The sequence below is a fragment of the Uranotaenia lowii genome, chromosome 2 (genome assembly GCF_029784155.1).
Source record: "Uranotaenia lowii strain MFRU-FL chromosome 2, ASM2978415v1, whole genome shotgun sequence".
NCBI classification, from domain to species: Eukaryota; Metazoa; Arthropoda; class Insecta; order Diptera; family Culicidae; genus Uranotaenia; species Uranotaenia lowii.
Window position 1 is genome coordinate 127,367,505 of NC_073692.1, and position 13,476 is coordinate 127,380,980.

A 13,476-nucleotide genomic window follows, 5' to 3' on the forward strand; every position below is an offset into this window, starting at 1 on the left:
GTGATGGTAATGCTTCTTAACAAATTCTACCCGCTCATTTTCACCATCTTTCATTTCTTCTAACCTTCTATCCATCTATATAAAAATTTCATAATCTTTAGATGTCCCTACTAAAAAGGACATAACTTTTCACCGCTAGGCCGATAAATCAACGCAATTAAAAACTTTCAAGAATTTTTTATTGATTAGAAACCAAAATAATTAAACACGGTTTAGATAGAAGGTCCCTTCCCGGGATTGGAAATGAATTTTTCACCTCACGAATTTAAGTAATGTTGTTTCTTGGCCGAAGCCCTCATTATATTCTAGACAGAGGGAATATTCCTAAATGCGCATATTAGGTTAAAAGTAGAGTATCCTACCCGGAATTTCTGAATCCAGGGAAACGCTTAAAATATCCCGGGAACTCCCGAAGCCAAAAAAAAGTGCTAAGCTACTGAAAATTTGCACAATCTAAATTGGAAACATGGATCAGATTGAGCAAAGAAAATGATAGTTTTACCCTGATATGTGGCTTAGACATTAACTTTTATTTCCAAACACTGTTGAATACATTTATTTAACAAATAATATTTTTTCATTCGAAAACTTTGATTTATAGTGAAAAACGACAAAGAACCAATGAAACCAAATATTTTCAATAAAGAAGCGTACGAAAAGATAATGAATGTTGTGTTTTGCAAAACTCATCATTTATTTGGAGTTTCCGTTTGCAAACAGTTGACAATAGCAAGATCATCGGTAGAGATTTACGTAATTTGATGAATAACCTGAATTGTAGCTAACCTACTTTTATCGATGGTGAAAAATCTTCTCGACTATTTCAAATTTTCGCTGCAAAAACTAGTCAAGTTTAACGTTTAAAGTACTTAGTTTTTGGGTCTTGGGTTGAATAATTTCTAATTGAATTTTTGAGGTATAAGAAAAGTTTGAAATGTTTTGCAATACTACTACCTAGTTATTTAAAAATACTTTAAAGATTAGGTTTTGTATGCTGTAGAGTGTTTAAATCTTCACACAAATAGCAATAAAATTTTTGGAAGCGATTCATTGAGTACTAAATAAGCGTAACGAGATTTAATTTTGTATGGAAGTTTGTATGGAATAACAATATTTGCCGTTCAAAATTCGCTAGAGATGTACTGAAAGTTCTTAAAAAATATATCTCTGGATTTCAATTATAACTTCATTCTTGCAGTACATTTCATGTTGAAAAATCTTAAACCTTGCTTTTTATTCAAGAAAAGAAAATCGATGCTATGGAAATGATTTTTTATGTAGGGGAGAGTGGAGTTTCGTGGGCCATGGGGAAACGTGGGCCACTTTTAATATCTCAGATGTGTGTTGAGATAAAAATCTCAAACCAACTGTCATCATCGTCGCTTTGCGTGAACATATGTTCCTAAATGTTGTTGCAAGCTAAAAAAAAATAAGAAAAAATTATTCACATAATTAAAAAAAACACCCGCTAATTTCACCGATGGGGAACCTAAAGTGCATAACAAAAATAAGCTCATACGCTTATGATCTTTGTCTTGTCATGATCTTTCACATGGAAAAGGAATTTTTGATGAAACATTAATAAGTCACACAAACGCAAACAATTTGCAAACCATAGCTTGTGGGGAATCGTGGGCCACACATCTTGGGTCACTTATAGTTTTATATTTTTATACACATTTAGTACTTAAAATACGTTTTTCTTATCTGAAAAGTTTTCTTATGCCAAATGAAGAGTTATGAAAAATATTTTGTCCATCCTATATAAGGAATTTTGCAAAAAAAATGATCGCGTGCCAGGTTTTTGAATTTTTTCGATCATACACATGTCTCTTTTTTATTTCATCATCTGAAATTGCTTTAACATAACGAAATGAATTAGCAAATCACAGTTTTGGGTCAACTCATAAAGTTTCCATGTTATTTGGTCAATTTGGATTTGGTGGCCCACGATTCCCCACCATTTTTCAAAATCCAAAAAATATTGCTATTTTTAAAACAGTCAGAATTTGAGGAAAATAACATATTAAAAATTCAAAAAAAATATCTTATGATACCTTGAAAATATAGAAAACCATACCATTTTTTATTTTTATTTTATCTTTTATAATAAAGAAGTTATGGAACAACGAAGAAAAGTGGCCCATGATTCCCCACTATCGCAAATATATATTTTTTAAACTTAAGTGTTTTTGACTGCTCATTAAAAAGCTGGTTAACCGTAGAATGGAAATAAAATGGCATAAAAAACTGCTTTGCATAGCCAATGAATTTGATGACTTTTTATTAACCTCGAAAAAACATTACTTGAAATTTTTTGAAGCTCTATGCAGCAAAACCTGCCATTTTTTAATAATTTTTATTGAATTCAGATTTTTATTTTGTTATCTTATTTCGATCGCCGCTGAGGTTTATTTGTGACATATCGGCAAATTTAAATTCGAATAAGAGAGTATATAAGACAGAAATGAAAATTTATAGGTTGAAAGGTCATAGCTAGAGCGCTTTGGGTAGAAGAAACGAATAGATTTTCACCATCTTTTCGTTTCTTCTACTATAAGCGCTCTAGCTTTGACCTCTTCATCTATCAATAATCATTTCTGTCTTGATTTCTCTATAATTAGAATTATAATTTGCCAATATGCCGTAAACTTAAATATGGAGGTTTTTTTAAATTTTGAAATGGTTATAACTTTTTTCTTATGAAATACTTATCTTCTTGTTATGTTACCAAAAAAAGAAGCTTTAGAATATGCAAAATTATAATTGAAAGACAAACTTCATTTCAAGCTTATTTGAATTTTCAGGACGATTTAATGTGCGAAAATTATTTCTTGCATACAAATTTCCATACAAAATTAAAACGCGTTTTGCTTATTCAGAAATTAAACAAATCATCTTAATTTTACACTGATGCATGGTGACCCAAAAGGCATCGAATATTCATATGGGAGAATAAAGTCATTTTTTGCAGCGGTCTAACGTAAGCTTGCCAGATTAGGGAGAAGTGTTCCTATATGCGCATATTGGGTAATATGCGCATACAGCCGATTGACGATATGGCTGGAGATTCATCAATATCTAATAACATCCGTTTCTACCATTTTCAATTAAATAATATCAAAATATTGCAAGTGGTAATGAAATATAGCAAAAACATAAATATGCGCATTTAGCCTGCCAGTTTCGGAAATCGGCTATTTTGACTTCTTTCATTATAAAATTATTTTCACAAAAACTGTAAGAGATATTAATTAAGATTAATCACCGTGATATATGTTTTCAAATTAATTTTTACGGCCTTATCGGTGAATGTTATGTTCTCATAGTGAGAACATTTCAAGATTTGAAAATTATAGATGGATAGAAGAAGATTAGAAGAAAATTATAGGTGTTGAAATGAGCGGGTAGAAATTTTTAAGAAGCATTTTCACCACATACTTAACTTTTGTTCAATCACGGATCAACTATTTTGAAATGTTAGAATCGGACAGGGTTGAGTCTAACACAACACAATAGTTGATCTTGCGTGGTTCGCACCGCGAAACTTGCAGTGCGAACGAACAAAAGGAAAGCATGCAACATTTCAAAATAGTTGATCCGTGATTGAACAAAAGTTAAGTATGTGGTGAAAATGCTTCTTAAAAATTTCTACCCGCTCATTTCAACACCTATAATTTTCTTCTAATCTTCTTCTATCCATCTAAAATTTTCAAATCTTGAAATGTTCTCACTATGAGAACATAACATTCATTGATAAGGCCGTAAAAATTAATTTCAAAACTGTAAGAGATTTTAACAGAAAAATTTCACTAACGTATATAAAACAGATGTCCGCTCATGTGCATATAGTTTTCAGACTCCTATCTTTTGGAGTATAGGAGAAAATGAGTGCTTTCCTTAATATGCGCATATAGCCGTCCTCTCCCCTACATGGTTTTATCCGGGTTTGCTCAGATATTTAATACAAAATTTGTCAGTCCGGCCCGGCCCGGCCCGTTTTCCCGGATTTATTCACTTTATTTGGCACATCAAACGAAAATTAAGAAAAAAAAACAAGTAGTGTTGTAAAAATTTGTTATTTTTGCCTCCAAAACGAAATTTTTCGAGTAAGTTTTATAAAAATAATCATGGTAGGTTTTTTAGAAGCCTTAATTAAAATTTTAAATCTGTCGAAGTGTTTTTTTTTTTGAAAAAAAAATCGATTTTTTTACAAAATTTTCCCGGATTTTTGGTCGTCAATTTTGAAATCTAATGCCCAGATTTTGCCAGGTTTTTGTATAAAATTGCCTGCATTTGTCTGGCCCTGAAACATGCTGAAAAATTTTGGCAACCTTAGTCTAGCGAAAACAGCCGATTAAAGAAATGGCTGATTGATCAACACACGGGCGATCGCATCGATGCTAAAAATCCAACAGAAAATTTTAGATAACCATTCTTATGGCTGATTTAACCGTAAATGTTCTCCTAGTGAACGTGGGACATCGTAGATTCAAAATATTAATACAATTAATTCAATACATTGTTTTTTTCGTTTTATTTATTGTTTAAAATTTTTAAATAAAATTAATTTTTCATGATTAGGAGGCCCTGGAACAAAAATCTGTATATTTGGTAGAATTTGAAAGAAAAAAGCTCTTGGTTAATTATGATTGTGATACAAATTTCTATAATTTAACTGTAACTGTAACTTACGTGATATGATTTTTTTAATCGTTGATTTTTCCACCTTCCACTCGGGGGTCTTTTTTTTAAGTTTTTCAAAAAGTTTTCGATGTTGATGAAGCAAAATTATGGATTCAACCAAAAATCTGTGATATAGAAGGTCAAACCATACGAATTTTGATAGTTACCTGTAAGGTCTTCTATCCGTAAATATCAAATCAGTGCAGTTCGAGGATAATTCGCTTCTGATACATGGCATTAAATTTTTTTATTGTTAAACAAAATTAAAAAATTTCATAATTTGAATCAGATTATAATCGTGAGGAACCAAAATTTGATATGTGATGATATGCTTCTAAATAAATTCTACCCGCTAGTTTTCAACATGTTTCATTTCATCTAACCTTCTATCCAACTATATAAAAATTTCATAATCCTTAGATGTCCCTACTAAAAAGGACATCACTTTTCACCGCTAAGACCGACAAATTAAAGTAACATTATAAACAGCTTTGTTAAAATAGAGCGAACTTTAATAATCGTGCATACAGCATCTGTTAAAAAGAATGTTCATGGTTTTTCTTTTTATTTCTTTGAAAATTAGATATTTATCAAATTGAAGCGTTTAGCTAAGTTATAAATGATAAGAATTTGAATGCCCATATCAGGCAGGTTTAATGCCTTTATTGACAAAAAATAAATAATTCACACATTTGTTTACCTTTTATCATTAAAACTCTAAATTTACGTTCTGATTAAAACCTTGCAGTGAAAATAGAGGAGCTTAACTGAAAAGATAATTAAGCTTCTCTATTTTACAGTTAACAGTACATTATCCTTATCAATAATTTGCTTTTTATTTAATCTGTTGAAATTTACGGTTTCCTCCGACGCGACGTCCGAAACAGCAGCAGACTTCTGCTGCCACGAGCGGAACCAAAACATTGTTTGTTTTGGTTTTTCTTACTATGTCTAATTCGCAATCGAGAAAAATAGATCATGATAGGTGATGATGATAAACACGCTACAAATGTTTACATCATCACACGGTTAAGCGAAACTACTCAAATTGGGTTCGTGGTAACACAATAGTGTTGCCAGATATTCTGGGTAAGAGTATCAAAGCACTTATTCAGAAATGAGTACTTTCCCGGTTAGGGAAGATGATAAGTGGAGAGTGAGACAATAGCAATTGCTAATGAATTGTGTAGCTATGTAATGACTAGACTGATGAAACATGAATAAAGATAACTCTATTCCACCACTGAAACCTGCGTTTTCAACAAGATCGATTTCCATTATGCGTTTTCCAAAATGGCTCGAAATATTTGTTTGCATTTTTTTTTTCCAAAAAGCCATCTGTAGACTCTCTTGAATTTCGAGAATAGAGTTTGATGAGAAATTGAACACTTTAATTTGCTTTTTTTAAACTACTGACATTTATGGAAAAGGAAATATGATGGGTGTCACTGAACGAGCCTACAGCACCGACGGCATTGAACACACGAATTTGATGACAGTTCTCGAATCGAGATACTGCTAGGCGTGAGAAGGCGTGAAGAGTGAGCATTATAGAATAGGCGGGAGAATAGTAGAACGTAGGTAAACGAATTATCAATTGTTTTCAAACCGGATTGCAGTTGAGGAAGTTCTCTGTACAATATCGGATTGTTTTTGAGTGATGCTAAGAGTTTGCTCTGAATTTAGTAAGGTGGGCCATTGTAAAAAATGATTGAAGGTGAGGTGACTAGCAGAGGCTACAACCAAGGCGGGTATATAGTAGGTGTACTGACCAGCCGAATTTCCGAATCAGCCATGCTGGTTTTTCAAATCGGCTACCATGGATACGCTGCGTTTGTTTACCAACAAAGCACTCAGATTTCGTGCCGATAGCCTTAAGCCTAGTCCACACTAGGCAACATTAACTGCGATGTTTGTAATGAGACGAACTTTGTTGTCTGTTGTTGTTGTTGTTGTTGTTGGAAATCTGAGACGGTCTCAGTGTTTTCCGAAGAAAATGGGAGACGCTGAGACCGTCTCCTTGTGGGGACTAGGCTTTATGTATAGCTCATGGACGTGGAAAACTCCCGAGTATTTGGATTCTGCGTTATTCTAAACATTTTTCGAAGCTGTTCACCAGAACGCGGAAAGTGCAGACTTGGCTATCTATCATCTTAGAGCTGATGACTATCGCAATGTTTACGTAAGTTTGCCCAGCTTTTATGTAACGCTTGCGGTAGGATGGTTCCGGTGTTTGGACTTGCTGTTCGACGAAGGCATCCGCAAAAGTATCAGCCTGATGGAGGGTTTATTGAAAGGGCTACAGGACAGCTGTCCGGAGGTACTAATCAGCAAACACCTATATCTACTACTGAAAATCTGAACAATGATGCTCATTTCTATTTTCATCCAGATTAACACCACATCCGATCCGACTACTGCACGGCGGTTTTTCGATGCTGTACGAAAGTATCAGGAGAATACTATTTTCTGCGGCGATTTCAATAGCGTTCCAGAATGTTGCTTGAACCGGCTGATGAAGATAAAGACGAAGACGAGAGTACTGTCTGGCTGACGGCTGAAAAACAAGGAACAGGCCGTTTGGCGTTACTTAAAGTGAACGATATCAATCCGTTGCCTGCCAAGGAGGAAGTAAAGCTCTGCGATAGGCATGACACTTACCAAACTTCTTTAGGTACAGACTGGTCTTTTTGTGAAAATATTAAACAATGATGACGGTTTGTTTTATAAATTAAACATTTTATTTAGTTTTAACATTGAATAAAACCGAATTTTCGGTAACATTTTGAATACATCTGAATGTTTTTTCTCATTCCAACACACAACAGAAAGGGAAATTAGGTAGGCTCAACTCCAGTGGTGGTTTCAGCTGTGAGTCCTGCCGCCGTAGAAATACACTGCGTTGTTGTTCTGATTTGCTCGAATATCCTCACAAACACTGTTTTTGTAGCCAGAAACATTACCGGCTTGTGCATTTGTCGAGGATGAGTTCGGATTGAACAATCCGTCGAATGATCGATTGTCTAATAATTGCCGATGCCATCGATGGGTTCTGGTGTTCACGGGTTTGGTTCGACGGTTGCGTGATCACGGGTAAAAAAACCAGTTTGACGCAGGATACTTGGAAACTGGCTCGTATAAAAAACACCATGCAGCTTGAGCATGATTAGCTGGTTTGGAATTTTGGGTTCGTTAGTTGCCAGCTATCAGTGGTTTCATATAATTTATCCGAAGAACTACGGTGGCTGCTGGAAACTGGCTTGGCACCATTGAAAATCAATTCTGATGAAATCGAATCGTCTTGCCTCACTAAAAATTATTTTCCCTATGTTTATACACAAAAATACCGAGCACCACCGACCCTCGCGCTCTCCTAGCCTACTAACTGTTAAAGTCAGCAAACCTTCTATTTTTCAATAACCTTGGCTACAACTAAAATCTAGACAGGAGCTAGAAAGGAAAAGGCCACTAAACGTAAGCTAGAAAAGGTAATCCAGATAAGATTGGAATCTTATTAAATTTGGACCGTAGGAATTTAAAACTCGCCGAACTTCGAACGATTAAAGGAGTGTTGAAAATTCGGAAACAACTTTTCATTGTTACCCGTAATACGCAAGTATCAAATTTTACCTGAACCCTAGACCGTTATTAAAATCAGTAGCTAGTGCATCAGTTTATTGAATATTGTCAAACGTACAAAAGTATTATTTTTTTGTTTTTGTGATGTTGTTTTAAAGTTTTTCGTTGAATCTCGGGCTCATTTATGAATCTCTGTTCAATAACTGACTTATATTCGTTACTAGATAATAATAAGTGAATTTCTCAATGAAAAACTGCTATGAAGTATTCTTGAAGTTTTTAATTAATGCTGCACTTCAAATTGAATTGAATAGTATAATTTGTTGCACTAAATATAAAAATACACAAATGTTTTTATCTGCTTTCAATTTTTTTTAAATTTGTTATTATTTTATATAAGAGCTATCTTTTTGAACATTTTGAATACTATTCCATGATCTTAGATAAGACATTTGAAATGTATTACATCAATATTATTTGGACAGTACTTTTTGGAGAAAATGTTATAGCGGTATATGTTTAAAGGCTATCCAATGATTTTTGAAAGAAAAAATATTTAAAAATCATGAATGTTTGGGAATAGAAATCGGTCCTCTCCAGCAACGAGCTTTCGACACGTCGCAATCACCGACGGCGCAACCAACGACGGCGCGTGAGCTGCAACCACCGACGGCGCATGAGGCGCGTGAGGCGCATGAAACATTTCAACGTTATTGTTTTCCGGATTCCGCGAGTTTCTTGGCGGGAGATATGGCGTTCTATGCATCGCAAAGATAGGCTTGGGCATATTGAACCGCCATCACATCAATCACTTCAACTGATTCCAGCGCGACGACTAGACGGCCAGGCCGTAGTGTCCCACACTTATATTATACTTTATTCTAAACACTTAACATATATTTAACTATGAACTGTTAAGTGTTTAGAAATAAATTATAAGTCTAGTTATTAAAGTTCGTTAAAGTCTTTAAAGTCTAAATAAAAGTGTGTTAATTTAGTGCAATAAAACTGTTTAAATAGTGTACGAACTGTGTCATCATTGGACCCTAGAAAGAGCAGCAAAAGTGAACAAGAAAACTTACCCGAAAATTTGGGAGCTAGTGTCCGCGTCATTTAATGTCTGGGAATCACCCACTGCAACCCTGAGCCCTCGACATTTGGTCCTTCGAGCCGGATGAGGCCCTGAATCCGGAACGGATCCGGATTAGACCTGTCTGGAGAGCACAGTGCCGATAGCCCCAACGCCATCGCAGCCGCGGACGCCAAGCGCCATCTTTGGAAACGCAGTTCAGCTGAGCACAAAGAAATATACAAGGCATATTTCTATTTTGCAAAAGGTTAGTAGCACTCCAATCGCACTACATTCCGTGTTCATCCCTACCGGATCTCTTTTGTTGCACATATCATCACCACTTTCGGCTGTACACATCACATCATCTCCGTCGGAGATCGGCGGATCGATTCGATACCAACCGTGCCTGGAACAACACCTCAACACTCGCAGCAACTTGCTTCGGTCAAGCACCCCACATCAGCTGTGACCATTTCATCACCCAGAATAATCAACACACATCAGTAGCAGCAGGGTTTAATAAAAATACAAGGCAAATTCCTTGCCTTGCTAAGGTAATTAACATTCCAAATAATTTACCGTCGCTTGCCGAGCTACTTGGTCTCAACTTGTAGATTCCCCATCGCACAACATGTCATCCACCGAGCGAAAACTGCGCAGCCTCAAAGCCCGTCGGCGCAGTTTATCGGCATCATTCAGCAACATCTACAAATTCGTCGAGAATTTCCAAGAGCCCCGAGACATCGCAGAAGCACCAGTCCGACTTGAAGCTGTCGTCGAAATCTGGTCTGAATACGCCAAGGTCCAATCAGAACTGGAAACACTCGACGAATCACCTGAAGCACTGGATAAGTACCTCGAACAAAAAACTTCATTTGAAACCGCTTACTATCGAGTGAAGGGATTTTTGCTTCAAAAATGCCCTCCACAAGCCACAACACAACCACCAACCCATGCCACACAACCCCATCACACGCACGTCAAGTTGCCCGACGTAAAATTGCCCGTGTTTTCTGGAAATTTCGAGCATTGGCTCAATTTCCATGACCTGTTCGTTTCATTAGTTCACACCTCGCAAGATTTATCGAGCATCCAAAAGTTCTACTACTTACGATCATCACTTTCTGGAGAGGCTCTAAATCTGATACAAACCATTCCCATATCTGCCACAAATTATTCCGTTGCTTGGAATTTGTTAGTACAACACTTTCAAAATTGCCGCTTGCTAAAACGCAGCTACGTTCAGACACTATTCGATTTTCCGATTCTACGCCGAGAATCATCCACTGAATTGCATTCATTGGTCGAACAGTTCGAAACCAATGTAAAAATTTTGAAGCAGCTAGGAGAACACACTGAACACTGGGATATCATATTAATTCATCTTCTCGCTAGCCGCTTAGATCATAATACCCGCCGAGATTGGGAAGACTATTCATCCAACCTTGAAAGCACTTCTTTCCAAGAACTAACAGCCTTCATCCAGCGTAGAGTAACTGTTCTTGAACAGTTAACTTTTAACCCACACACTTCAACCCAATCCCAATCCCAAAACCGCCAGAATAATGTACGCTCTGGAAGCTACGCTGCATTCCAACAACCCAGAACCAGAATGTGTAGCATATGTTCACAAAATCACAACATTTACTCATGCCCCATTTTCACCAAATTATCCGTTCAGCAAAAAACCACTCTTGCGAAAAGAAACCGACTTTGCCTGAATTGTTTGCGAAGAGGCCACTACGCGCGCGAATGTCCGTCGAAAAACTGCTGCAAAAACTGTTGGTCAAAACATCACACGCTCCTCTGCCCAAGCAATCCTACCCATACCAGCTCAAAAAGAATTCACTCTATTGGCAACCTACCACCGATCAACACAGAACAGCCATTGTCCACTTCCCCAGCTCCAATTCCAGCTCCGAGAACCAAAACAGCACACGCATGGATCACCAGCTGCAACTCAAAAATCTCCGACCGATCTCGAGTTCTACTAGCTACGGCAGTGGTCGTGGTAGTTGACGACACAGGGAAAGAACACTTAGCTCGTGCTCTGCTGGATTCCGGCAGCGAGTGTTGTTTTTCCACTAATCGCTTTTACGAGCTCATGCATGCCAAACGTACAAGAGTTGACCTTCCAATTGCTGGAATTGGAAACTCGTCAACAAACGTGAATTTTAAATTTCAGTGCGTGATCAAATCACGGACCTCTAACTTCACGACAACTGTTCCAATGTTTCTTTTACCAAAAGTCACCATCGATCTACCGACGGCTAACATTGATACCTCACATTGGTCAATTCCCGAAAACTTGAAATTAGCAGATCCTGGATTTTTTAGAAGCCAACCAATAGATCTCGTGCTTGGAGCCGAGATATTTTTTGACCTATTTACAGTCCCCGGTCACATTTATTTGGGAGACTCCCAACCGTCAATAATAAATTCGGTATTGGGTTGGGTCTTCTCGGGGAAAACCTATCCTGCTAATGCTAGCCCATCATCAATTATTCCCATTACCAGCAATGTTGCTACATTTGATTCATCTTCTCCAGATCTAAAGGAGCGAAGAAGACCTGAACGAGAAGATGAAGTTAACGGCAACACCGTTTGTCGCAATGTGCAAGGTCGCAATAGCTTTCCTTTTCCTATGAAGAATGACGTCATCAATCAGCTGTTTGAAAATCGTCCGGTAAACAAACCTACTCTGGGAGACCAACAACAACAAGTTGCTACGGATTATATTCGGCCCGGTCACATGGAACTAGTGATCGGGTGCGAGCATACATCCAAACCAGCCTACTCTCTCCCACCACCCGATTATACAGGATGGCAGTATGCGAGCGATCGTATCGCGATCTCGTTCTCATCGATTGGCACCATTGGCACACATCAAAACGCTATTGTGACAAAGGAACCAACTCTCCCGACCAGCTCCACACAACGAACGGCACTTGTTTTACAATCAACGCATACAGGTATCTAGGTTCTATTGGTAAAGTAGCAAAACTTCGGCTCTTTTCGGCAACTTGAAAACTGAGGCAGCAACCGATCAAGAGGTAAGGGGCATGGGGATTTCATGAAGCAGAAAAGGCTGTAGGGGATTTGTTGACTTGGGTCAAATCCTCCCGAGTACACAGAGGGTGGCAGAAAACTGGGCATTGAACCAAGAAGAAATTTCGAATATCATTCCTGCTGAACGATGGGTGCTCAGCAGTCGACTTATACGGATCAGAAAATGGCATAAAACTTAGTCAAAATTGGGATTGGACAAAGATATTTGGGCTTTGAAGGGATCGATAACAATTCGCAGCGGACGTAGAGTTTCGAAGTTGTTTTCATCATATCAGTATCTACCTTCTTCATGGTGGCAGAGAACAGAGTGGTCGGCTGGTCGGTATCAACTGCCGAAGACCTCACACAACAGTAGCGTTTCCCCCACGAGTGGTGATCCAACTCGATGACGTCACCAGTGTGGATGGTAGAATTGTGCGACCAGACGAACCGAAACAGCTGATCGTTCTCCCAAACTCTCCTCTCCACTCTCCAAGGCTACGCTCTCACCATCGACGATTTCTTCGGATCCCTTTCCAGCTCCCGGTCGACCAGTTACGATGTATTGGTTACCAAGCGGATCATCGAACACATGTTCATCGAACAGCTGATCGATCAGCTGACGGCAGAGTTACAAATATCCCGAGCAACAACAGCCTTGCAACAACAACGGCAAGCAAGGAAAGACACAAGGGGTGGTGTTCGTCTGGGCTTCGCAAACGTTTTCGCCGATGGATGAGATATTTTGTTTTGGATGCTCAGAGTTCACGGCAACCGAAAGTTAGTTGGTTTGGCAAAATTTTGATCGTTCAAGGGGAACGTTTTACGTGGTTTCGGGGTGGCAGTTATCAACTGGGCTCAAAACTATTAGGAGCGAGTATGCTGTTTGGGCCATTAGAAACGCAGCTGTTAGTACGATGCATGAGATGAAAATGACACGTTTAAACAGCAATCAGTTCAAGGCACTGGTCTCTACAATATAGGCAACTGAAAACACAACACAGGGCAGATGGGCAACTTGGGTTGACACACAATAACGAGAAAGATGTTAGGAGGAAAGCGTTTGAATAAATTTGTTTTCAACGACACCA